The following is a 26,262-nucleotide window of genomic DNA, read 5'->3' on the forward strand; positions in this document are numbered from 1 at the left end:
AGGTGAAGGAAGGGTTAATGGATGAATGGTGAATGACAGATGGAAGGGTGGGAGTTTGAATGTTGAATGAGTGAAAAGATTGATAAATGGTCTTCCAGGGAGATTCAGAATTTACTTGCATGATTAGTTACACTTGAAAATGTAAATCTTCTAGTTACTTCCTTCCTTATCTGCATAGGGCTGCTGTTCAACATGGCTCAAAGTATATAAAAACAAAGGGCTTTGGTTAGGTCAGCATGAACTGCATCATAGTGCTTTTTTGTTTACTTTAAGCCATGTCGCAGAGCAGACAAAAAAACGTACCATGGGGTGGTAAGCGTTGCACGCACCAAAGTTATTTTTTTAATTTACTTTAAGTCATGTTGTATTGCAACTCTTGCTGCTGTGCAATATGCCTTAAAATGTGAGAGAGAGTGGCAAGCAACAATAGGGAAGAGGGTGGGGATCAAAGAATGTGTGGCTGGAGGCGGTGGGTGGGTTAAAGAGAATGACGCTGAGGGGATTTTTTTTTAAAGAAAGGACGGTTGAAGGAGGGCGCGTTAAAAAGATCAGAGGGCGGTCTGAGGGTAGGGGAAAGATTAACTTCACAGAGACTGGGTGGACTGAAGGTTAACAGCAAAGAAATCAAGAGGAGAGCAGGGGTGAGGGAGAAGGAGAGGGAGAGGGACAGCAGAGGCATACACACTTAAAGAGTGCACACCAAAAAGTATAAAAGTCTACCTGCAGGAGCCTGTGGCCACAGGAAGCTGTACTTGGTCCATGCTCCACGGCATGGACGAACACTGACACCCAGGAGGAAGCTGGAGGAGAGGAGGTGGCGCTGACCCAGAAGAAGGAAGGAAAGGAGAGTGACATGGAAGTCAACTAATGGTACATAAAGTTAAGTAATGGGAGGGCTCTAAGCCCCTTTTTAGATTTTTGTCTTTTACCAGAGATTTTTCAAGCACAGACCAAGCGATGTGCATGTAACACTTAAAACTGTTTAAAAAAACAGGATTGCTTTGTGATGCTCTGTGAGTTCTGGGGTCTCTGAAATATCTTGATTTTACCTTCATTTTGTGTGTTTGGTATTTGCAATATTTATAAAATCTACGACAAGCACTGCACAGTTGCCATGGTCCTGGTGTGGGCTTTCATTTTATTTGATCTCTGGGTAGAGTTCACCTGCATTTACTATGTGATATTAACAAACCAACTCAATTAATTTCTCTTACAAGTGTTCTCTCACACAGAGCCTGCAAGATGTCAGCAAAACCCAGGCCCTCTAAGCGTTCATGTCTCTTCTCAACGTCTAGGACTGTAAGTCTTCTTGTTATTTCAGCCTGTTTGCTGATCAGCAGCCTGACAGCCGTTCACACCTAATTGTCTGGCTGGCGGCTGCACTGCTCTTGATTTGTTACAGAGCAAAGGTTTGTTTGTAACAGAATCGCATGTAACTCTATCCTTTGCGACTTTGGAGCGAGCTGAATACCAAATAATTGGCCCGGTCCTCCTGGCATTTAAAAATTACAACCAGATGTTTGCTTACAACTGCTGGTTAGCTGAAATAATTAGCCTGAATATCATCATAGGATTACACCGCACACATCTGCATAATATGAAAAAGATGTACTTCATTGAACTTGGACGGATGCCCCACAGTTATTTTCTGTGCTGAAAGGTCTTCACCCACAAGCGTGTGTGATAAGACTTCAAACCGCCTCCCCATGACCTGGATTTGATGTCCTGCCCTTCTAGCTTCACAGATCCCTTCTCCTGGCACAGACCGTTGGCTACTCTCGCCTGGCAGCACAGCGTTCTGATTCATTGCTCGGCCCCAAGGCAGACATGGAGGGAAAATGGAAAATCAAAGACGCTGACAACAGAAGAGCAGAATGTTCCTGTGAGATGGATTCAGACTGGCTTTGAGGGGTTTCCATGATCTGCCTCCACCCCTGGTAGACCACAAGAACAACAGGTCAATGCCAACAATTCGAAGAAAGGCTTTGGCATGCTCGTATTTTCCAGAAACAGTCAACCTACTCACTTATTGTGATGTACCAGCAAACTGAGTGCTGTAGCTTTCCTGCCTATCTACCATTTCCACCCTCCCCCATCAGAGATAACAAGCTCTTCAAGGGTACAATAACTGATCCCAGAGATCTACTGCCCAACTGCATCTCAAGTTTAACATGAGAGCCAATCAGTATTAATGGAAGGAAGGAGGAGCAATGGCTTTATTACATAAAGTGCCCTGGAGGCTCAACATGTCTCTAAGGGTATTAGTGGTCAGTATTAAAACAGCACAATTAATTACTGGAAGCAAAGGGAGACACAAGGGAGACAAAAATACAATTTGACAACCGAGAAATAAGATTCATTAATTATATATATTTGGTATAAATATCTTCATACATTTTTGACATGTAGAAAGAAGCAGCACTGCGTTACAATGAATGGCATGTAACCTGTGGGATACTGTGTGGTGTGGCGTAGAATAGAGCTGAGTGGCGTGGAGAGGAGAGGAGTAAAGTGGAGTAACATGGAGTAGTGTGCAGTGTTGTGGAGTGTCAGGGAGGGAGTAGAATGTCGTGGAGTGGAATGAGCATAGAGTTGAGTGGAGTAGACTGGAGCATGGTGTCAGAGTTGCTAAGAGTTTTTTAGAGTGGAGTGGCGTGGAGTGGTGTAGAGTGGAGTGGTGCAGCGAGTGCTGTGTAGATTAGAGTAGAGTGGTGTACAGTGGAGTAGATTGTCACAGAATGGAGTGATATGAAAATGAAATGAAAATGAAAAATTACACTTCTATAGCGCATAACTACCCGGAGGCCTCGCAGCGCTTATATAGAGTGGAGTGGAGTAAAGTGGAGTAGTGTGTCTTAGAATAGAGTGAAATAAAGTGGCATGAAGTGGCATAGAGGGAGTTGCATACAGCTTCGTAGAGTGGAGTAGTTTTGTAGAATGGCAGAGTGGAGTGGCAAAGAGTGGAGTAGAGTGTCAGTGGAGCAGAGTTTAATGGAGTAGAGAATCATAGAGTATCACAGAGTTTAGTGTCATAGAGTGGCTTAGAGTGAAGTGGCATAAAGTACAGAGGTGGAGAGTGGATTGGCATATAGTGCAGTGGCATAAACTGCATTGCTTTTGAGTAAAATGTTGTAGAGTTCATTGGTGTTGAGTGCAGTGATGCAGAGTGTAAAGTGCAGTGAAATAGAGTAGAGCACTGCAGAGTAGGTTGCAGTGGCATAGAGTACAAAGGCGAAAGGTGGAGTGGCGAAATTGGAGTAGAGTGCAGAGTGGTGTAGAGTGAAGTGGCATAGAGTGGAGTGGTGCAGGGTAAAGTGTAGAGTAGAGTGACATAGAGTGCAATTTCATAGAGTGCAGTGGCATAGATTGCAGTGCCATAGAGTGTAGTTGTATAAAGTGCAGCAGTGTAGAGTCCAGTAGAGTAGTGTAAAGCTGAGTGGTGCAAAGTAGAGTGCAGTGGCACAGAGTACAGTCATACAGAGTAGAATGTCAGAATGCACTCGTAGAGTGCAGGGTCATAAAGAGCACGGTCATAGAGTGCTGCAGAGTAGAGTGGTGTAGAGAGCAGTGATGCAGAGTAGAATAAAGTGGTGTAGAGGGCAGGGACATAGAGTCCAGTGGTGTAGAGTGAGGTAGCATGCAGTGGCATACATTAGAATGTTGTAGAGTATAGTGCTGTAAAATGTGCGTAAAGTAATTGGCGTAGATGCAGTGAGGTAGGGTGGTTGGGTTTTGAGTAAAGTGGTGTAGCGTGCAATGCACTAGAGTGCAGTAGTTTAGAATACAGTGGCATAGCATAGACTGCAGTGGCATAGAGTGAAGTAGAGTGGTGTTGAGTGCAGTGGCATGAAGTGCAGTGGTGTAGAATAGAGTGGCACAGCATTGAATGCAGTGGCATAGAGTGGAGTGGTGCAAAGTGAAGTAGAATGGCATAGAGTGCAGTGACATAGAGTAGATTGTTTCAGAGTAGGGTGAAGTGGTGTAGAGTGGTGCAGTTTAGAGAGAAGTGGTATAAAGTAGTGGCCTAGTGTGCATTGGCATAGAGTGCAGTGTTGCAAAGTTGAGTGGTGCAGAGTGGAGGGGTCTAAACTGGAGTGGTGTACAGTGCACTGTCAAAGAGTGCAGTGATGCCCAGTAAATTAGATTGGTGTGGAGTACATTGGCATAGAGTGCAGTAGAGTGGTGTAGAGTGGAGTGCAGTTGCATAGTGTAAAGTGGCGCAGATTAGAGTGGGATAGAGTTCAGTGGCAGAGAGTGCAGTGCTGCAGAGTAGCGTGTCGTAGAGTGCAGTGGTGTAGAATAGAGTGCATTGGTGTAGAGTGCAGTGGCGCAGAGTAAAGTGACAGGGTGCAATGGTGTTGGAGTGCCGTAGAGCGCAGTGTCATAGAGTATAGTGGCATTACAGTGCAGAGGTGAAGAGTAGATTGGTATTGAGTGCAGTGGCATGGAGTGTCTTGGTTTTGAGTAAAGTGATGTCGAGAGCATTGGAGTGGAGTGTAGGGCCATAGAGTGCATTGGTATAAATTTGAGTGGCATAGTGTGGAGTTGTGCAGAGTGGATTGGCACAGAGTGGCATAGAGAGGTATAGACTGCAGTGGCATAGAGTAGATTGTTTCAGAGTAAAGTGAAGTGGCATGGATTGCAGTGGTATAGAGTAGAGTGTCGTAAAACGCAGTGGTGCAGAGTAGATTAGAGTGGCTAAGAGTGGATTGGCGTAGAGTAGAGTGGTGTAGAGTGAAGCGATGCAGGGTAGAGTGGCTTAGAATTCAGTGGCAGAGAGAGGAGTGTAGCAGGGTAGAGTGACGTAGATTGAAGTGGTACAGAGTGGAGTGGAGCAGGATAGAGTGCAGTTGCATAAGAGTGGAGTTATGCAGAATACAATGGTGTAGAGTGCATTGACATAGAGTAGAGTGGTGCAGTTGCGTAGAGTGCAGTGGCATAGAGTTCAGTGGAACTTACTGGGAACCCTGCGTTCACCGACAAGTTTTCCTATCCGTTCGCGTGCGTCATGAGATCCCGCGAGAGTGTGCGAATGGGAACACGTGATACGAACGCACCATCTGACATCCACGAACAGGAAACACGCATCGCGAGCGGGCGGGACAAGTGAAACAACATGGGTGCACCAATTGTCGACCGCATGGGCAAGTTCGTGAGATATTTACCCACGAGCACGCACACAGCGTCCTGAACAGGTAAAACGCATCGCGAACGGGCAGAAAAAGCAATTCCACGTGCTTGCGGAAATCGGCGTAGCTCGCGGAGATTTTTTACTGTTTCGCGGAAATTTGCGTTAACGCGACTACGCAAATTCCACCCACTCCTAATTGTAGAGTGACATCGCATGCACTGGCATAGAGTGCAGTGGCATAGAGTAAAATGTTATAGAGTATAACTTTTTAAAGTGCAGTGGTGGAAAATAGTTGTCATAGGTACAGTGGCTTAGGATGCGTTGGTTTTGAGTAAAGTGGTGTGGAGTGAATTGCAGTGGTTTAGAGTAGAGTGGCATAGCATTGAGTGCAGTGGAGTAGAGTGGTGTTGGGTAGAGTGTAGTGGCATACATTGGAGTGGTGCAGAGTAGTATAGAGTGCAGTGGCATAGAGTGCAGTAGCTTAGAGTAGACTGTTGCAGTGTAGAGTGATGAAGAGTGCAGTGGGGAAGAGTGCAGTGGTACATAGTTGAGTGGGGTAGAGTGCACAGGCCTAGAGTAGAGTGATGCAGAGTAGAGTAGAGAGGCATAGAGTGAAGCGGCGTAGATCGCAGTGTCACAGTGCAGTGGTGCACACTAGATTAGCGTGATATAGAGTGCATTGGCATAGATTGCACAAGAGTGGCATAGAGTGGTACAGAGTAGAGCGCAGTGGCATTGAGTAAAGTGGCGCAGAGTAGACTACCATAGAGTTCAGTGGCAGAGAGGTCAATGGCAGTGAATGCAGAGGTGCAGAGAAGAGTGCCAGTGGAATTGAGAAGAGTGAACTGGGGTGCATTGGTGTAGAATGCATTGGCATACAGTGGTGCAGAGTAACATAGAGTGCAATGGTGTAAAGTAGAGTGGCGTAGATTGCAGTAGCATAGAGTAGAATATAGTGGCAACAGTGCAGTGGTGCAGAATAGACTGTCATAGAGTGCAGTGGCATAGAGTTGAGTGGCTTGGAGTTCAATGGCATACAGTTCAGTAGCATAGAGTGGCATCAAGTAAAGCAGCAGAATGTGCAGTTTTGGAGAGTATTCTGTTTATAGAGTACAATGGTATGTAGTAGAGTGGTGAAGAGTGCACGAGCACAGAATAGAGTGGTGTAGGAAGTAGTGGCTTAGAGTTCAGTGGTGTAGAGTTGCATAAAGTAGAGTTGCAGATAGTGCATGTTGCTGAGTATTCAGTCGTAGAGTGCAGTGGTGTATAGTAGAGTGACATGGAGTGCATTGGTGTAGAGTGTAGTGGCTCAGAGTAGAGTGGCGTAGAGTGCAGTTGAACAGAGTAGAGTGGCATAGAGAGCAGTGGCATAGAGTACAGTGGTGCAGAGTATAATAGAGTAGCGTAGAGTGTAGTGATGCAAAGTAGAATAGAATAGGTAGAGTGCAGTGACATAGAGTTTGGTGGCGTAGAGTGATTTAGTGCAGTGTAGATTGGCATAGAGTGCATTGTGTCAGAGTAAAGTGGTTTAGAGTGCATTGATGTACAATGAAGTGGCATAGAGTGCAGTGTTGCAGAGTAGGTTGGCATGGAACGGAGTGGCTCAGAGTGGTGTAGAGTGTAGTGACGAAAAGTGCAGTGGTGCTTAGTAGAGTAGTGAGGGGTAGAGTGCATTGGCATGGAGTAGAGTGGAGTAGTGTAGAGAAGTGTAGAGAGAAGTGCTGCAGAGAAGAGTACAGTGACACAGTGTGGATGAAGTGGCAGAGTGTGGAGTTGTGCTAAGTAAAGTGGAGTGTGATAACACAGAGTATATATGGTTTGGTAGCATGCTGCAATCCCATACAACACATCTTCAATTGAAATGACCATTACATTTGCAGTCACATACAAATACTCTGATAAAAGTATACATCGCACAAATGACAATGGAAATGTATTCACCCAATGTACTAATTTGATCATCAACAGAGTCCATTTACATACATTTATATTTTATTATGTGCTAGAAAGAAAAATAACATGTGTACAGCCTTCCTCAAGCAGACCCCAGTAGCCATCATGATTTCCACATAAATCCTCGCACTTTAAAGTCAGAGAAAGAAAAATAAACAGCCAGCTCTCTGGAAGACACAGCCTGACATTTGACCTCTATATTTGAATGCACAGCAAATGTGACAAGATAAGAACACAATTTACAAGCCTTTTTACACAAAGTGAGTTTATGGAAGAATACAGTAAACAAGGTTTGGGCAACAGAAAGGATAAACTTGTGCTGGACAGCCTAAAGCAGATAAAGCCAGCAAATAGAAAGCCAGAAAATGTGGGTTACAAACCACACTGCCGATGGTAAGCAACGGGTGAATGCATTTCTAGTTCAGGTTTCTGTATGTAGGGGGCGCTAGAGGGCGCCAGGCAAGATGGCCGCACTTATATGAGGCTCCTGCTGCTCGGCAGATCATCCGGCGACTATCCTGTCCATCTCCTGCTCACCAAACCACAGAATGGTCCTGCCTTACTGCCCCTACCACAGAGCACCCTGGGAGCCCAGTTGTGGATCATAAATCGGCCCGATCTCGCACTACTCACCCTTTGATCCTTGCCACAGGTGATCGTAAGATGGTGGCCGTGGTGCCCTGGTAGACGGCCGGAGACGCTAGCGCGCTGACTGGAGTGGTGCTGATGGTCTGTTGGGGTGTAGACCTTCTGTGCCGTTGGCCCCAAATAACTGCGGACCCCCTTGATACGCCCGCGATGAAAGGAGACTGTCCTTTGCCGCTACGGGGGGCCCCGCTGCCCTCTGACGGAGCGCTGCGATGGCAGCTGAGGTGTTGGAGGCCCTGGAGAATCTGTACTGGATTACTGTGGTGAGTGCTTCGCTCTGACTGGGTGCCCCGCTGCGACTGCTGTGGTGCCCATATCTCCCCAGTGGTTGTTCAGCACGGTGGGAAGGAACAACGACCCCCGTCTTGCGCACTGCGGTGGCGGCCGGGCAGTGCGTTAGGAGACGGCGCACACTCCAACATGCTGTGACACTGGACACTCAGGCCATGCTGGGGGACTGCGGTGCCCTTAGAGACCCTGACTCCATCTCCAGCGGCTAACCTGCACACGCTGAAACAGCTGTGACCGCCCCTGGGACCCCTCTACGCACAGGGCCTGTTGTGTAGCAACTAAACAGAGCTGCCAGAGGAGCATAGAAGAGAACCATATTTCCCGATGCCCGCCGAAATAACTGCACACCATAAGACCTGCTGAGCCCTGGGCAGGACTCGTCCTCCCCCTCCTGGGCGCTTCAGAGAGAGGGCGGACGGAGTAGTGGGTGCCCCCCCGGCTAAGATTGTGCCTGTGGGGACTCTGGGGACGGCAACCTGATCATCGTCATGTCTCTGGACTCTAAGACACTACCTGCTACGCGCTGTACCCAAACGGCTGCAACCACAGACACTTGGCTACCCATTTGATACCCCTTCCTGGCTTCCATACCGCTGATCCATTCCAACACCATCACACCTATTACCGGCTCTCTGAGACTCGTAAAGGGCGTGCAAACACCACTACCATGGCACATAGCGGAGGGCGTCCGCCACCTCTCCCAGGAGACGACAAACAACGATTTCTACAGCAGGAAAGTCCCCATCGTGTGGGCCATGCTCTCCCTTCGGTTGCCTCACCGCGTGCCGGACCTCTGACCTTCGCCAGAGGTCACCAAAGTGTACACATCAGGAGTGAGGGATGGACCCCCTCGGACCCCGGCCAAGCCGGCAGGCCTTCCCGCCTCGCCGCCATGGGGAAACTGGACGGGAAACAACGAAAGTTCAATTTTGACACTCGAAAGACTACCCGCTCCCAGACGGAGCGTGATAAAGAACACTCTGACGCTCCTACTACCTCTATCGCAGACCTCAAGGTACTATTGTTGGTAATGCAGTCGAGCCTGACATCCATAGAATCAAAAATGGACTCTATGTCTGCCAGAAAGGATGGCCTGGCCCACACAGTAGAGAAGCATGACGACCGGTTAACTGAGGCGGAAAGGCAAATATCTGACCTGGAGGGCACCTCAAGTGCTACCACCAGCCGCACGCTCGAGATGGAGAGGGTTCTGAAAGTGATAGCTGCTAAAAATGAGGTATTGGAATCTCGTTCACGAAGAAACAACCTTCGCATCCTAAGCGCACCAGAATCGACGTCCACAGGAAAAATGGAGGAATACATAGAACGCCTTCTCATAGCATTGTTTGACAGAGAGGAATTTTCATTGGTCCTTGTGGTGGAGAGAGCGCCGTCGCTTGCTGGTGAGCAGACCTGCTCCCGTCCTATCACAGTCAAATTGTTGAATTATCGAGATTGGGACATGGCCCTCCGGCTCTCTCGTGAAAAAGGACAAGTTAAATACGAGGGAATGAACATATCAATCTACCCAGACTTTACCATGGCTGTCCAAGAGCAAAGACGCAAATTCCTCCAGGTCAAGAAAAAACTGCAACAACTCCCAAAGTAACTCACCAAGGTAAACAGCATTTTTCACTAATCTGCAACATGCCCAGGACTTCATCAATACCCTGCCCAAACAGCCCGGCAGCCGTGAGTCCCCTGCACATCGCCTGGGGGCTAATGGCGGTGCCTCCGACGTCGAGTAGCACCTTCCAAAGCAGACACTGAAACCGACAAGAACGATAACACGCCTCTGCAGTGATAATCATGAATCCCCAAGACTACTGCGGACTTCGACTAGAACTATGTGACCCCCACCCTTATCACAGGGCCTGAACAGGACGCAGAGCCCATACCACACAATCTACAGAGAAGCCTCAGACATTGCGCTTCTTGGAGCTGGCCGAAGCAGACGACAACCTGCTCCAGGATTTATATCATGCTCGCCGCTCTGTATTTGAACCCCTGGAGGCGCATGACGCTACACATAGCTCAAATAGGAGGACCTACACTCCAGATTCAGCATCTGATGTTCTGTAGCGGATCCTGTCTGCCCGCGCTGATGCACATGCTCCACCCAACTCCAGTGAAAAAGCATAATGGACTAGAAACAGCACCATACACAACGCCAAGATGGACTTACAGCATGTCACCCTCGCGAGGTGAACAGGTCGCCCTCTGGACTCCACCCACCAGGTGAAAACCTAAAACTTTGTATTTTATAAAAGGACTGACGGTTTAGCCCACCATCCCCAGTTGGGAAAGAGGTATATGGGACTATTTGGGAGGGTGAGGGACAAGTCACGGCGAGTTGAGGGCCTGGGGAATGTTCTTTACACACCGTTTTGCACTGTACCAATGTGTCCACATAAGTTGATGTCGTCCTCCATAATCATACGACTAGCACTCTGCACCAATACAATTCTCTATATGCACCACGGAGTCCCGACCTAGTACCCTCAAGTATAATTTTTTTACATGGTACGTAAGAAGCCTGAGGAACCGCCGCAAGCCCCGTCATATACTAGCCTACCTAGATCGTCACAACTTCCACTGTGCCATGCTCCAGGAAACACACCTTGTTCCCACCTCATCCTCCACTTTTGCAACCCGCTGGGCAAGTTACAGATGCTTTTCATCCTATTCCTCATACTTCAGAGGTACCCTCATTCTGGTGATACACACGCTCCCTTACACCCCCATTGGCTCTTATGGAGACCCACAGGGTCGCTACAGTATTCTGTGGGGCCGCCTATCCACACAATCCATAACACTAGAAACTTGCTATGGGCCCAACACTGATGACCCGGAATTTTTCTGGATATTATGGGGAAAGATACAGGACATACACAGGTCTACGCACTTACTATGGGGAGGAGACTTCAATGTTACTATCAACCCGATGCTGGACAGGTTGCACCTGCAGCCTTACCACTATACTAATGCACAATTCACCCTCAAAAACATTGTAGAAGACCATGACCTTATAGACATATGGAGAACCCTCCACCCGCTGACTCGAGAGGGCTCTTGCTACTCCTCTGTTCACTCCTCCTGGTCGTGCAGAGACAATTGACTAGTCGACAAAGGATTAGCAACCTGGATGTCACATGCATCTCACCTCCTTCACACCTATTCGGACGATTCCCCTGTGCTACTTACTCTCACGCCACCACATGAAGATCCCCCATTCCTCTCCTGGCGGATAAACGAGATGTTTTTAAAAGGTTCTATAAAAAACTGTATGCAACCCATTCCTCTCCTGGCGCCTCAACCCACAGACACTATTAGACCCTGTCTTCAAAGACAACTTGAGCAGGAAATATCAGAATTCTTCCTCTGCAATAATAGCTCAGTCCCGCACAACTCTACGATATGGGAGGCCTTTAAGGTCACCGTACGGGGCGTCTGTATTGCCAAAAGTGGGGCAGTGTTAAAAGATATCTGCAATACGCTTTGGAAGCTAGAACTAGACATTAAATAAACTGAGTTGTCTGTACAGTCCACATCCTCCCCTAGATTGCAAATGCACCTACATAGCCTGCTCACTGAGTACCAGGAAACAGCGGAACAAGAATGTAAATTTAGAGGGAAATACCATCAGGCCCGCCGCTACGGAGAAGGGGAGCGACCGGGATGGGCGCTGGCTTCCTCTATCCGACCCCCTTGCTTTGCCAACACTGTCCTTAAGATCGAAGATGAGGACAGACTAACGCACAGAAACACTTCGGATATACTAGATGTTTTTAAAAGGTTCTATAAAAAACTGTATGCAACCCATCGACAAACCTCAGTAGATTTCACTTCATTCTTTGAAGACACTGCTATTCCTTGGTTGGGAAACGGCCAAAGAGACTTCCTTCTTGCGCATCACGAGGACAAGGAGATTATCTCAGCCATAATGCAGCTGCAATCTGGCATTGCCCCGGGGCCAGACGGCCTTCCGGCCAAATTTTTTAAACTATTTCGCCATATGCTTATCCCGATACTGCGGCACGTCTTTGAGGAAGCCAGTGAATCTGGCATCTTGCCCTAAACAATGCGCAAAGCACTCATTATCTCCCTACCCAAACCAGGTTAACCGACCTCACAAGTTGATTCGTACAGGCCTCTGTCACTCATAAATGTAAACGCCAAAATCCTAGCTAAATTAATTGCAAACCGTATCAGCCCTCTTATGCCAGTGTTGGTCCTCAATGACCAATCGGAGTTTGTCCCAACTAAAAGTACATCCCATAACGTACTCACCCTTTTCGTACTACTCCACGACATTGACCCCGACGAGGACGCGGCCGCTATCTTCCTTGATGACACTAAGGCATTTGACTCCCTGGAGTGGGTTTATTTATCCTTTGCACTAGTGCGCATGGGCTTCCCTCCCCCATTCTTAGCTTGGATAAAATGACTGTACACAGGACTCCGTGCCACAGTGATGGTCAATGTCATGCGGTCTTCCACCGTTCGAATAGCCAGGGGCACGAGGCAGGGATGCCCTCTGTCCCCCCTTCTATTTGTCCTGGCTATTGAGCCCCTCGCCACCAAAGTTTGACAACATTATCGAGACCACGCCATCATTTACCCAGACAGGCAAATACTTATTTCTTTCTACGCTGATGACCTCACCCTTTATCTATGACACCGGGAGTAAGCCTGAACGCCATCCTCCGACTATTCATTCTCTTCGGGCAGCTATATGGAATCAACATTAACTGGGGTGAATCCCAGATATACCTCCTTACCGACTCCACTCCAAAATTCAACCCGGACTATCCCCTCAAATGGTGCGACGACAGGCTCACTTATCTTGGCATAATCATCTTTCGCAACTGCGAGGAACTGATGAGAGCTAACTATGGACGTGCGCTAGATTCAATAACTGATAAAATTATGAGATGGATCGCGATGCCCCTATCTATGGCTGGCAGAGCTGCCCTCATAAAGATGGTTATATTGCCCAAGCTTCTATATTTGTTTGTTAATATTCCCTATGCCCCCAATCGCCACTTCTTCTCGTCCATCAGAACTCAGCTCATACGACTCACCTGGGGAGGGAAACAGGCCAGGTTGCGATGGGACACCATCCCTCGCCCATTCGATGCACGTGGGTTCAGAATACCAGACATGGAGTTATACTTTAGCTGCGCACAAGCCCACTTTGCCGCATACTGGATGAAACCCCCCTTACATGCCCCAGCTTGCGATTGAAGATGGCTACATGGCTTCCAGCCCCTGTACAGCCTACCACAGCACCCCAGCAGTCCCACGGCACCTCGCCTCCACTACTGTCCAATGCACCACCGGTGCTTGGCATGACCTAGCTACTTCCACACAGTGCACACTGCTTTACTCCCCATGCCTGCTCCTCCCTCGGCGACAAGATATCCCAGTGACACAGGATGGCAGATGCCACTGGCTCCTCCGTAAACTATCCATACAAACCAGGGGACAACTTTACACAGGAGGAAAATTCCGCACAAGCGAATAATTTTTTTTTTGTAAAACGTGTTTTTTATTCAAAGTTTTCCAGAAAAGATAGAGTGGGAAGGGAAAGAAGGGGGACAACGAAAAAGAAATAGGCGACAACTCCGCCACAAATCCCACACAGGGGAAATGAAACACGCATTGGAAATAAAAGCAGTAAGCGACCAAGAAGGGTAGAGGCCCCATCAAATAAGGTTCAGCCGTAAGTCTAGTGCCTTCTCAAATGTTCGCAGTGTAGAGTTCGTAAGCAGTCCGAGAGCGGCAGAAGATGGGTGCCGGGCGATATAGAAGCCCTGAGTCCCCGGGCGCTAAACAGAGTCGCAACAATGAACACAAACCCCAACTGGTTCCCCTCCCACCCCCCACCCTCCCCCAGTGGTGACGACACAGACACTCTCACATCGTATTAAGCTGGGCCGTCATGCATTCCGTTCATACTTGAAACAGGTGTAGTGCACGTAGTGTGGGCGGGCATACCGCAGATGGCAGTCCAAATGACAAGAAACGGACTAGAGGCCCCCAACGAAATAAGAAATTCTTAAAATCGCCCAAGAAGATGTCCGCCATTCTCTCCATGCTCAAAAGTCCCCATAGCCTCGCGTGCCACAATGATACAGCCGGGGCATGCGGTTTCTTCCACGCCGCTGCCAATGTAAGCTTAGCTGCCCCTAAGCATAGCCATTCAATGCGCTTGTCTGCCTTAGTCTGATGTTCCAACATTGGATCCCGGAGACCCAGTAGCACATGTGCCACTGAATCTGAGATCGGATATCCCAATATCTCCTTGATGTGGGAGAGTATCTCCGTCCAGAAGGGGCGAATGATTGGGCAATCCCACCAAATATGGTGGAAGTCTCCCAGTAGGCCACAACCCCTCCAGCATCTATCCGAAGATGTAGGGAATATGCGGTGAAGTTTGGACGGATATAAATACCAATCATACATGGTTTTCAAATGGGCTTCCCTAAGGTGCACGGAGTGGTTGTGCGCAGCTATATCCTTCCAGAGGTGCTTCCATTCTGTATCAGAGACGTCTCGATCCAGGAGAACCTCTCACTGCTCCATGTACCGAGGGCGCGGGGCGACCGCAGTGTTCAGAAGCAGTCCATACAAGAAGGAGATTGCCCCCCGCATCGCAGACGTGCGAAGCAGGAAGGACTCGAAAGGGAAAAGCGGACGTGTAGCGGCCTCGCCAATTCCCGCCGAGGTCGCCCAGTGAAGAAGCTGGGCATGGTGAAAGCGCTCTGTGACCGGAAGTCCATAATCGCGCATGCAGTTGTGGAATGTGAGGGGAACGCTCCCATGAAACAGGTGCGTAAGTGCTCTACATCTGCCCTCACGCCACTGCCGAAAGGGTCCCTCCTGTAAGGCCGGTGGAAAGGCCAGATTGAAGTGGATGGGGGTGAAGGGGGACGGGAATGTGGTCCAACGGTCGTCGGAAGCGACCGTGTCCCATACCTTCAGAACCGTGCTAGTGGGGGTGCTAATGTAAGCATTCTTCGGTCGGTCCACTTTGGGCTTCCAGATCAAATCCCAAATCGACCTCCCCGCCACGGCCCTGTCCATATGCAGCCAGTGTTTCTCTGAAAGCTGCTGGGACCATTCCACTATCACCCGCAGCTGCGCAGCTTTATAGTATAGAAGCATGTCAGGAAGCCCAACCCCTCCCTCCCCCCTCGGCCGGCGAAGTGTCGTAAAGGGTATACGAGCCCGGCCACCCTGCCAGACAAATTTCAGCATCATCAACCGTAATCGGCGGAAGAAATCCATGTCCATAGGTATAGGGAGGGCTTGGAAAAGATATAGAAATTTAGGGAGGAGGACCATTTTAAGAGCATGTATCCTGCCGAGCCACGAAAGGAATTTTGGCTTCCACCGATCCAGATCACTTCGTATCGAAGCTAGCAGGGGGGGAAAGTTAGCCGCAAATAGGGAACCTACAGTAGGGGTTAGGCGCACCCCCAGATACATCAGAGAGGTGGAAGTCCATGACAGGGTCGTCAATAAGCGCACCCGGTCTACTTCCGCAGGGGACAAGGTTAGGTTCAGGATATGCGATTTGTCGAAGTTGACCCTGAAGCCCGCCACTGCTTCAAACCGGGAGAGCTCCTCGTGGATAGGTGGTAGGGATTGAGTGGGATCTCCTAAGGGCAATAGGACGTCGTCTGCAAAAAGGGAAATTTTGTGCTGTTCCCCCGTGAAGGGTAGGCCCTTGATTCGTTCATTCTCCCGGATCGCCAGCGCCAGGGGTTCGATACTCAAGGCAAAGAGGAAAGGGGAAAGGGGGCATCCCTGTCTCGTACCTCTGGAGTGAGGAAATCTAGCCGACCGATGGCCGTTAATTAGCACCCTCGAGGTAGGTTGGTTATAATTCGCCCGAATCATCGTGAGGAACTGGTGGGAAAATCCAAAGGCGGACAGAGTGCGAAACAGGAATCCCCAGTCGACCCGGTCGAACGCCTTTTCTGCATCCAGACCCACCAGTACAGCCGGAATGCGGAATCTGGAAGCTTTCTCTATCAGGTGCAACACCCTCCGCAAGTTGTCATGGGTTTGCCGACCCTTAATGAAACCGGATTGGTCCGGGTGTATAATGGCCGGCATCAGATCCTGCAACCGGCGGGCGATGATAGAGGAGTACAACTTGGCGTCCACATTGAACAGGGCTATAGGACGGTATGAGGCACAACTGGAGAGATCCTTCCCCTGTTTGGGGATCACGGTGATCATGGCCTCGGCCATAGTGCCAGAGGTCTCCCCAGCGGCAGCCATTTCATTGAAAAGAGAGACCAGGCAGTCGACAAGCTCAGATGCAAACGACTGGTAGAAAGAGGCGGTATACCCATCTGGGCCAGGGGCCTTTTTGGGTTTCAAGGCCTTGATCGCCTCGAGCACCTCTTCCCTAGTAAAGGGGGCTGTTAGTTGTTCGTTACTAATAATAGAAACCTGCGGGAGGGGGAGGCTCGACAAAAATGCCTCTTGCGCTCCCGAGTCGAGCGAGTCACCTTTATAAAGCGCCGCATAGAACCGGCCAAAGATATCCGCCTTGTCACCGTCCCGGTGATGTATCGAGCCTCCTGAGTCCCGGATTCCCCCTATATATTCCTTCTCTCTTTTCTCACGAAGCTGGCGAGCCATATGGCGGCCCACTTTGTTCCCCTGAGCGTACGATCCTCGACGCAGTCGCAGGAGGGTAAACTCAGAGCGATTGTTGTAGTGCGCCTTCAGCTTCCCCCTAACAGCCGACAGAGGTCGAAGTGTCGCGCGAGAGGGGTTCAGCTTGTGGGCCCGCTCCAGTCCATCAAGCTCAGCCTCCAATTTCTCCCGTTCTACCCTACGCAAGCGGTTAAGAGCCGCATTAAGTCCTATGCAAGTGCCCCTCAGGGAGGCCTTACAGGCATCCCAGGTGTTGAACACAGAAGTGTCTGAGCTCGGGTTGAGCGTCAAGAACTCCCTAATGGCTTTCCTTAATTCCTTACATGAGGTGTCATCCCGCACAAGCGCCGCCGGGAAGTACCACTTCCGATATCCTTCCCCCCTCACTGACCACTGCAGCTGGAGTACCAACAGACTATGATCCGAGACAGAGAGCGGAAAAATCTTAGAATCGCGGACATCTCCTCTGAGCGCCTGGCTCAAAAATACATAATCTATGTGGGAATAGGTGTGATGTACATGGGAGAAAAACGTATAGTCCCTAGTCTGTGTGTGGATTGCACGCCAGCCATCTATGAGTCCCAACTCCTCCATCTTGTCTTTAGTCGCGGCGGAGAAAACACCAGAATCCGTCCTCTGGGCTCGGGAGCTATCTAAGGCCTGATCCCATACCATATTAAAGTCCCCCATGACAACTAGATGACCCTCTACAAAGCCTCCCATCCTATCCAATAGGTCCTGGAAAAAGTTATTTTGCTGGGCATTGGGCACATATACTACCACAAATGTACATAGGCGTCCAAGAAGCACCCCCTTGACCATCAACCACCTGCCATCTTTGTCACAACTCACTCCCAAAGGCTGGAATTGGATGGAAGTCCTAAATAGCAGAGCCACCCCCCTGTGTTTAGTAGGAGCGGAAGACCTATAGATGAGGGGATACTGCTTATGTCGGAGCCGGAGCTCATCCCTACGCGCTAGATGGGTCTCCTGGAGGCCCACGACATCTAGATGATGATCCAGCAGATATTTCCATAGCTTTTGGCGTTTCTGCGGGGAGTTAAGGCCCTTCACATTCCAAGTGCCCATGCTAAGAGGCATGCAGAGACATCAAGCCCCCCTGCTCCACAGTAGCTAGATCCAGGAGTCCCCAAACTCCCCAGAACAAACATCTCCAGTTCTCTCGCACATCAGGCGTCCCTCCCAGCTCACCCCGGGACTGGTCCCTCCTAAACCTCCCTCCGCTCCTGCTCCCAGACTGGAAACTGCTCCCCAGGGCACAGCACGGAGTGACAGATGCCACCCAAGACCAGTAGCACTTAACCTGCAGACAATCCTTTCCGATAACAACCAGCCATTCGTCGTCACCACCACCACCCCCACCCAGACACCTTCCCCAACCAAACCGCCCCCTCACCCCCCCCCCCCTCCGGCCCTCCCCCCCACCCCCCCCCCCCAACTACCCAACGACCCAGGATAAAAGCAAACAGAATCCTGAAGTAAACATACCCTGAATGAAATCTCTCAGGGGGCGTAGACGGGGACCCAACATCGGATCTCCCAAGGCCGAAGATCAGGGTGTCTTCTCGAAAAGTACATTCATAGCCCCGTTACCTGAGTGTGCATGCCCCTCCGGCACCAAGGCCTGCTGCCCGAAGATCAGGCCGCCCCAGAGCTTTGCTGTGACGACGTCAGTGTGACAGAGGCCACAGACGCCACTGCGCTCCCTCGCTTCTGTAGGCTAGTCGTGCGATCAGGCCTCCTGCGGTTCACATCCAGGCCCACCCTGTGCCAAGACGAGGAACGGCGTTTTCTCCGTGGCGAAGGACTGCGACGGTCAGGTGCAGGGGCCTCGTCCTCAATCCCCAGGAGCTCCTTCGCGTCCCGAAGAGACCGAATCTGCGCCAGTCTATTCTGCCATCGGAAGATTATGCGGAAAGGGTGGCCCCAGGAGTAGGAGATGTTATGATCTCGTAAATAGGCAGTGACCGGGCGAAACTCGCGCCTCTTCTGGAGCGTCGTTGCTGCCAAGTCCTGGTAAAGCTGAGGGCGATGGTCCCGGAATTGCAGGGAGGGAATGTCCCGTGCCTTCCTCAGGATTCGTTCCTTGACTTGGAAATCGTGTACACATACCAGTATGTCAGGGGGAGGACCCCCATTCCGCCTGGGCAGCCCCACTCTATGTACCTGATCCATCCTGATTTCCTGCTAGTCCTCCTTGTTTAGGATTTGAAGAAAGAGTGCCTGCACATATTCTCGGAGGTCTCCCGCTTCACCATCCCACGGAACCGCTCGAATGCGGATGTTGTTCCGGCGGGAACGATTCTCCAGGTCTTCAGCGTGGGACTGCAGGTCTATGTTCTGTTCCATGAGACGGAGCACGTCCTGTTGCAGCAAATGGATATCATTGGACATACTGAGGTCGTGATCTTCCAGAGTGGCCACTCTTTCCCCAAGACCGTCGACATCTCTCCGCACCTCGCGGAGATCCGAAGTCAGCTGGGCTCGGAGCTCGGATATATCTTCTTTGATGGAGGTGAAGAGTTCCTTCATGAAGGCCTTAGTGGCCGGGGCCTCATCATCAGACCACCCCGGAGATGCACTAGGGCCTGGGGAGGCCGGGGCCTGAGAGTTCTTAGCCGTCCCCTCCTTGCCAGTTTTTACCTTGCGGTGGTTAGAGGCCATCGCTGTCCCAGTTCTTCGCCTGCGGCAAGTCGAAAGAGCGTCGCGCAGGGGAGCGGAGCTCGCCAGAGCCCGCCTCTAGGATCAGGCCGGAACACTGCCCAAGGTCACCAGTCGTCCCCCGGTACCTCAATGTCCAAGAATAACTAGGCGTCTCAGGCCTTTAGTCCCCGGGGGTCCAACACACCGGAGATGCACGCCAGGAGAAAGGCGTATGGCGGTGTAATGATAACAGGCCCGCCCGATGACGCAGCGCCAGCTAGGCCCACTGGCCTTGAGGTCTGATCAAATCGCTCCCTCCGCGTCTCGCAGGCCCGCCTCTAGGCCCGGCCGTGGCCCGAACGCTGCCCACTGGACCGGCTCGTCTCTCGGGGTCCCGGCTGCCAGGTAGACCATCTGCCAGGGGTCTCACTGCCTCTCCAATCAGCCACAGCGTCCCTACATCGGTCCCCCGGCTGATCGGCGTGCCTGCCTCTCTCCTGTAGCGGTGCCCGGCACAGATGCGCCACCCCCCAGTCACCAGCAACCGGGTCAAGCCGACCAGGTACCTCCGGGTCCAAGCAGGGGTCTCGTAGCGCTCCACCTATTGTCTGCCGCTACACACCACTGCGGGGGCCGAGCGTTTTCTCCTCGAGGCCGTCCCAACGTCAGGTTATATTCCGGGCCGCTGTGCAAAGGAGCGGGTCCCGGGAAGCAGCGCAGACCGTCTCCCGGACCAGGGCTCAATCCCCGGCCTCGATTAGTCCGACGGTCGCGCTGCAGCACCAGGTGTCCGCGGGCTATAGGCCCCGCCCCTCCCGGGGCTCAGGGTCCCGGCGCCAGGCAGGTTTTCCCTCGTCGCTGCTCGGCCCCTCGCAGCGCCTTTAGGGAAGCTCAGGTGCCCCCGCCCGTCACTGGCCGCCGAACACCACCAGAGCTTCCCGACCGCCGTCCGACTCCCCAGTTTGCAGCGCCGCTCAGGCCTCGGGCACCGCCGCCGTCTCCGGACTCACAACCCCCGGCACAGAAATCCTCGGGAGTTACACCACCGCTGGCCGCCACTCTGAGAGGGCTCCGGAGCGACACACAGCCCAGGGGGATTTCGGGGGCCGCCGCTGGACAATGCTTTGTAGGGCCGGGCGCCGGAGGGGACTAAAAACACGTCCTACTCCGCCGCCATCTTGGCCACGCCCCCGCAAATAATTTTTTATCGATACAAATCCTACCCCCAGAGTGATTTTATGATATCAGACTGCACCAGGATGTGAAAGTTATTACACCTGATTTCCCACAAGAACTCGCATCATGCCCCCACTACACGCACTCCTACAACAAACCGCCGCGCACATGTGCTCTCACTATTATATCGCACAGTGCAATCTAGCAGAGAGTATGACCCCCCTTTGGCCCGGAGCAGATGGGAGGAGGAATTAGGACACCCCCTCACTAATGAGCAGTGAACATTCTGCTGCAGGCAAACGGGAGAGATATCCGCTGGCAGCAGATTTAGATTTATACACTATAAATACGTACATCGCCTCTACTATACACCAGCACGAAAGCGCCGCCTACGGCTCTGAGATAACGACAAGTGTGACCGCTGCGGAGGAGAGGGGGCTGATTTAAAATACATAGCCTGGGATTGCCCGCCCATCTACTGATTCTGGTTGGAGATACTAACAGCACTAGACCACATGACAGGTTTACACGTTCCCGAAGACCCCCTGACCGCACTATTGGGATACACTGAACCCCTTGCTGCCAAAGTACGGAGATACACCTATCTTGCACTCCTTCTTACTAAGAGATGGATCACCTGTAGGTGGGGACGAGGGAAGGCGCCAAGATTTAAGGACAGGCTCCAAGATCTTATCTAAAGCCAAGAGCAACTACATACCCATGCAAATCTTGAACCCCCTCATCCCGCTCAACGGACATTTGGGCCCCCTTACAAACGTATCTATTGGAGCACACAGAATCTATGACACCCTAGACATGATGCACGGGGAACCCCCACCTACATCTATACACACCATGTACTGGAGGAACACCGGGTGCCATGGGACGCCACCCTACACCCCATGGATCAGAGTGTGTCACCATCTCAAATATGCATACTTCGATCGCAGTGCCATAGTGGGAATGGTACTTTCTCTTTCCTTTACAGTTATTGTTAGTTATTACATGATTGCAAATATTCAACTGCCCTTAAAGCTCATTACTCCAACTATCGCGACCAGCCCAATGTGGTTGTAGGCGGCAAGCTGTGTAAGCCTCCCCTTATCAGTTATATTATCTGCATGCTCGACACATCGCAATGCCGTCCCCACTGGGGATGTAGGCATTATGCTGTGGCTCATACGTTTTTACCATCAATAAAGATTTTCAAGATTTAAAAAAAAGAAAAACTTTCTGAATGTCCCCAAGATGTCTTTAGCATAGGCTGCGACCTAAAAAGGGTTAAACAGTGTGACACAGTGGAACATAAATGTAGAGGTTTGTATTACTACCAACTACAACCAAACCCGGGATATCTGAAATCCATCTTGCACATACTGACCTCGTTAACGGATTCAGTACTGGCATTGACAGTGTTTCTTCAAGGTTTGGAGAGGGTGTGTCAATATATAAGCTATGTTCTTTTATGGTAATGGTAGTTTTTAGGGTTTAGATCTCTTAGTGTTTATGTATAAATCCCTTTCCTTTTTTTGGTGTTTATTTTCTTCTTTCATTCATATATGCTGCTCTTTTGCACTGTTGTCATATTTACATGTTGAAATAATAAAAGAAAGTCGAGTTACAGAGTTATGAAAGTCTGTTTCTGGGGTGATTATTCATGATTTGGGCTGTGTCACGTAAACATCTTGTGAGCTCGACAAATAGCTCAGGGGACTAATACATTTACTACAGATGTGTGTGTGTGTGTGTGAGCGAACCCGATACAGGTGACAAATTAGAAACCCAGACTGGCTCCTCAGTATTGCATCATTTTGAGGTGGTTAAAATAAGGACCACCGAACAACAACCATCAACAACCATCAGCGACTAGCGTTTATTTATTCTGTAAATTGTAATTTTTACATGTAACAAAAGTTGATAGTTACAAGAGACAGTCTAGCCAGCACTGGGTACAATATGCTAGGCCTCAGTGGATCCCAGTTCTCTGAGGACATAGGACACTGAGCCTTCTGTTGGACCAATGTATCTAAAAACCATGCATCCCAGTTCCTAATTTGGTGGAGAAGAGCTACAGGGCCAAGTTGATTTTAAAGTTTCCAATAAACAATTAAGATTGCAAAAAATGGAGGCTATCCCCCAGATGCATCAAAGTTATGTTTTGCGAGTCCTTAATAGCGAATTTTAAGGATTCACTATTAAAGACTCGCAAAACGGGATGCATGTAGGAATCGCAATGTTATTTGCGATTCCTACTGATTCCTTATTTGCGATTTGCTAATTGCTAATCGCAAATAAGGAATAGCTTTCCCATTCATTCCTATGGGCCTATAGGAATAAATGAATGGGGAGTCATTCCTTATTTGCGATTAGCAATTAGTGAATCGCAAATGTGCCGCAATTTCAAGAGTGCCAGGGTGTCCAAAGGACACCCTGTTGCACCCCTGAAATGGTAATGTTCACTGGTGTTGCGCACACACATGTCCCAAGGACATGTGTGTGTGTAATATACAACTTAGAAAAATGCACTAACGTGCATATTTCTAAGTTTTTGCTATTTACCACGTAGTTTGAATTTTCGGTAAATAGCGACCCCCAGATTGCGAATTCGCAATCTTGGAATGGTTCATGCATTTCGTTTAAGGAATCGCAAATTGCGATTCCTTAAATGCAATCGCAATTTGAGAACTCGCAATTATTTGTGAATTCTTAAATTGCGAGTGCATGAACCCTTGATGCATCTCAAATGCCATTTTTGTGGGCGCAAACAGCCGAATATTGCGATTCGCACCGTTTGCGCTCGCAAAAATGCTTGATGCATCTACCTGTATGTTCTGAAAGGAAGATATTTATCACTAGCTGAAGCCTTGCCAACCCATCTTTAAAACCAGCTGCATCATTTACAGAGCTATTACAACCAGCACCCCCTGCTTAACTTGCAAACAAGCTCATCATCTCTGGTGCCTCTCAGCACACTTGCACAATTATATTGAAGACTAAGAAGTGAAAAAATAAAACAGAGGCTTTCCCATCCATGCTCCCAGGAACTGGAACAACATCCCTGCATTTATCATGATCACACCAATACTGCACCAATTTCGGAAAGTGTTGAAGATTCAACTTTTCAAAGAAAACTACATCACAGTGCATTAAACATCCACAGCCCAGCTTCCACTTCTCTTACACATTGATTTTATGATTGTTTCTGACTATGTATTGTGTTCAGCTGCCTTTTAGCTTGGTTTGTGTTATAGAAATATTATATTCATACATACTTTCAAACCGAAATGCATGACAACTGTATACACAGCATAAACGTAGCTGCTGCTTTGACTCTAAAATGTACAACATTTTGCAAGACTGCAATTGACAATAGAAGGCTCAAACTTCTAAAGAAATCATTTCACAATCCCCATTATTTAGAAACCTTTAATTAATGTATAATGAGAATTATCCTTGCAATCTAATGACCTCTCCTTTGCCTCATATTTAATGGATACAAAACTATCTTGATACATACCTTTATGGTATCACACAAAAGCATATCTTGGTTTTCAGACTACAATACTGACTGCAACAAATCAATGTGGAGGGAGCAATGTGCTAATAGGGAATGACAACCATAAAACAGAAAGCCTTTTTTAAGGATGATTACTTAATGCTAAACACATCACCTTTGGCAGTTGCTCAATGAAATGAAAGAAGATGTTTTGAAGCAACCAGCGTTGACCGCGTCATAGAGCTTTCATTTTCTTTACTTTCAGCCGTGTTGCACAGCAGCCTCTCTACTGTGCAACATGGATAAACAGATTTTGACAAGGCCAATTTATCTCGTATAGCTGAGACATAATGGCTTTGCCAATACTTCTTATTTAAGGCACATCTTCACCCGAATTTAATGACCACAACTGATTTATGCATCAATCTCTGCAGGTCTTTGTCTAATCACATTTGGGCTCTCAGTGTCAGTAACCCTTACACATAAAGGAAGAAGTAAAGTATTATGTGAATTCTTAGATGCTTGGCACAGCTTCCATATTAATAGTTCCATAATACTTTCATATTCCAGAAAGTAGTCTTGTGGTCTCTGTAACAACGTGTTTCAGCTGCCAATAAGTCTGACATCCTGCACCCTTTATTTTTGCATAACCCCTTCTTTGTCTACAGAGAGGAAATAAAATCATCACATTTGATTAGAAAAAGTCCCCTACTTCCAATGACAACTTACAATCTCCCCTTTTCTAATCCACTCCCTTCATTCCATCCCTACTCAAAATACTACTAAATACACAAGAACTCAAAAGCACAAATGTAACACAACTAATCCACAAGGAAAAAAGAAAGCCTGTATTACTAATTCACTATTTAACTCCAATCATGTGTTCTGGTGTGGCATGCTACTTCCTGTAAAACGCTTCCACGTCTCATTAGGGGAAAGAAGTGCTATATAAATGCAATCTACAATTACAATTTACTATATTTAGAAAGCTAATTGTATATCAAGAAATATCACCATTTCTTTCAGTTCAAAATATTATTAATGAATTGACTAAGCAGCATGATCGAAATACCATTTTAACAGATTATTCTCTTGTCCCAATATTTTGTCCAAGTGCAATATTTAATTTCTGAAATCTGCATGTAGTGAAAGACATCTTATCTATTAAATCGGGGCAGGAACTTGGAAGTGGATAAATAACAGGTCTGTAGAGTGTGGTGTCTTGTGAGTTAGCAATGACAGAACCCTTTTGACTCCTGATGAACTCTGTAGAGCTATGACATAGTTGTTAGAGTGGAATGGAGTGAAGTTGATTTAGAAAATTGGGTTTGCTTTAACATGCAGAAGAATAAAGATGTGTAATACCAAGATATTTGTGTGGCATAGTTATTTGTGGGTACCCAGCCTGGGGAAGACGCTAGAAATGGTGACGAGATAGGGGATAAGTAACCCGAAGATTGGCAGTGCTCTCCCAGAATGTTTGGCATGGTCCAAGCAAACTGCTCTCACATGCCACATGTGCCATCGTCAAATTACGGAATCGATGATTAATGCATGTCGAGTCGAAGCGCAGTTCCAGACGGTTTGAAGCAGTTGAAGACAACGAAAGGATTGCAGAATCTGCAAATCATTCACAGAGAATCTGCTGGTCCAGCCATACATAAATGTACCGCAGTGCCACGCATGATGAAGTCATACATTACACATACAAATGCAGAAAAGAAGTGCTAAAGACTGCAATAGTCAAATACTTAAAGTGCTGGCTGGCAAAACAGTTGACAAGAAAACATATTGTCATTGCACTTAAAAGAGCCTAGAAAAGTAGAGATCTATGACCTCAGGTGAGGGTATCCAAGAAGAAGCACAAGGGTTGTGCTTACTGAGTTGTCATGGCACACCACCAAAGCTACTAGGTGGCGGCTCAGAACAACTCCAAAGGACTCCAGAAAGTAAAGGGCTCCAATAGAGACCAAGCAGGAGGTCACCATTCCACGGACTGTCTAGAACGATCCAGAGGCCGATCCATTGCAGGGCCTCAGCGATGATGCAGATGATACATGTCCTAGTGGACAGCTGACAAAGTCCACCCTCAATGTCAAGCACTCCCAAAAATATATACAATGCTGCTACCTTTCTGAAATCACCACCACCTTTCAATCCTGCCAAAAAGCAAAATATTGGTGAAGATGGATTGTGTGGATAGAAACATTTGAAGATTTCATTG

General features: G+C 48.8%; 1 protein-coding gene across 2 annotated transcripts in view; it reads right to left on the bottom strand.

Annotated features, from left to right (window-relative positions):
• Positions 1-26,262, bottom strand: part of SLCO2A1 (solute carrier organic anion transporter family member 2A1) — a 730,981-nt gene that overhangs the window by 426,637 nt on the left and 278,082 nt on the right. The window lies entirely within an intron of this gene.

The sequence above is a fragment of the Lissotriton helveticus genome, chromosome 11 (assembly GCF_964261635.1).
Source record: "Lissotriton helveticus chromosome 11, aLisHel1.1, whole genome shotgun sequence".
Classification (NCBI taxonomy): domain Eukaryota; kingdom Metazoa; phylum Chordata; class Amphibia; order Caudata; family Salamandridae; genus Lissotriton; species Lissotriton helveticus.